This window comes from Trichechus manatus, unplaced genomic scaffold (genome assembly GCF_000243295.1).
Source record: "Trichechus manatus latirostris isolate Lorelei unplaced genomic scaffold, TriManLat1.0 scaffold00236, whole genome shotgun sequence".
NCBI classification, from domain to species: domain Eukaryota; kingdom Metazoa; phylum Chordata; class Mammalia; order Sirenia; family Trichechidae; genus Trichechus; species Trichechus manatus.
In genome coordinates this window covers 1,187,535-1,189,504 of record NW_004444172.1, presented here as the reverse complement: position 1 = coordinate 1,189,504, position 1,970 = coordinate 1,187,535, and the positions used below count along the sequence as shown (strand labels likewise).

General features: G+C 36.6%; 1 pseudogene; it reads right to left on the bottom strand.

The window, feature by feature from the left end:
- Positions 1–362: 362 nt before the first annotated feature.
- On the bottom strand, positions 363–1,403 carry LOC101351195 (olfactory receptor 8K3-like; annotated as a pseudogene).
- Between the last annotated feature and the right edge of the window lie 567 nt (positions 1,404–1,970).

Here is a 1,970-nt window from a genome sequence, read left to right as displayed (position 1 = left end):
GCAGAGTATGAGCGCTAAAACAGAAGGTGTGTGCATGTGCACATACACAAACACACACATACACTCATGCTCACACTCTTCCCACATTTTTTTTCTACCAGTTGAGGAAATACCAGAGACTTCAAACTCTTCCTGCAGCTACTATAGTTTTCCTATCCTAATCAGAGTGTTCATTCTTTTTTTAACTTTAATTTGTCAACCCTCAACACATTCCAATATACTATAGAATTTCTTCATTATTCTGCTTATAATGAATCTCTCCTGCTCAAGGAAGGTAATTTTTTTTCTTTTTTCTTTATTAATTTATTTCCAGTTCACAGTAGACTGACTGGTAGAAGGCAATATAGAAATATATGTTGAACTTATCCTTGCCTTTGTGCTTGCTTTCCCCTCTGGAGGTACACAGAAAGAAGTTTAAAGTCCATAATGTGATTTATATGAATGACATGGTATAGTGAACTTTGAGAAAATATATTGCATGGTTGTAGCAAAGTCCTACGTAAGACATATTTCACATCTTTATTCCTCAAACTATAGATCAAATGATTCAACATGGGAATAACTAGGGTGTAAAATATGGAAGCCACTTTATCAGTGTCAGAGGAGTGGCTGGACTTGGGCTGCCATGTACATAAAGATTAAAGTCCCATAGAACACTACCACCACTGTCAGGTGGGATCCACAGGTAGAGAAGGCCTTGTGCCTGCCCTCAGCTGAGTTCATCCTGAGAATGGCTACAAGAACGAGCAGATAAGAAACAAGAACTATTAGGAGGGATGAAATAAAATTAAAAGCTGCTAAGATGAAAATGATCAATTCCATTTCATAAGTGTTTGAACAGACCAAGGATAACAAAGCGAGAGTGTCACAGTAAAAATGAGTGATGACATTGTTGCCACAGAAGGATAAATTAAAAATCTTTATGGTGATCAGAAGAGAAACAAATATGCTGTAGAGATAGGGGATTGCCACCAGCACTCAACACGTCCTTTGTGACATGATGACTGTGTAGAGCAGAGGGTTACAGAAGGCCACATAGTAGTCATAGGACATTGCTGACAGAATAAAAAGTTCACTAGTTATGAACAGAATACAGATAACTAGCTGAGTAGCACAAAAGTAATAGAGATTGCATTTTCATGCACAACAAAATTTACCAACATTTTGGGTCCCAAGGCTGTTGAATAACCAAGATCAGTGATAGCCAGGTGTCTGAGAAAAAAGTACATGGGCATTTGTAGCCTAGAGTCCATCTTGGTGGGGATGATCATGCCCAAGTTGCCCACCACTGTGATCATGTAGATGATGAGGAAGAGCCCAAACAATGGACCCTGTAGCTCTGGGCACTCTGTGATTCCCATTAGAATGAATGCATTCAGTACTGCTAGATTATGTTTGTCCATCTAGTTCTATCACGAAACTTATTCTGGATAGAAACATCAGGGTCATCAATAGCTTTTATGCAGTATCATGTGGTAGAGTTTTAGTATACAAAGCCCATATGAATAATATAAACCCAAACTATCCATTTTATGATATTCAAATACATTCCCAAATCCCACAAATTTTTCATGCACATATACACATTATATAGATTGTTACGTAGATTGATAGATAGGTGAAACAAAAATGAATAATATGTTAAACTTTTAGGTGTTAGGTGCAAAAATATTATTGTACTCTTCTTAAAACTTTCATCTTTTTCACATACCTAAAAAAATAAGTGGATACATTTTGAAACTGTACTTCAAAATATTATCTTATGAAAACCCATGAATATAGATGGTCCAGGATGGAACAGTTAACATACTTGACAGGTTTTGGATAGATATGTAATTTATAACAGTGGGGATTATTTTTCTTTATACATGAAAACATCCCTAGATATATAAGTATACAGATATAGCCTCTGCTATACCTCCATTTTGAGCCCTGATGGCGTAGTGGTTAAGAGCTCGGCTGCTAACCAA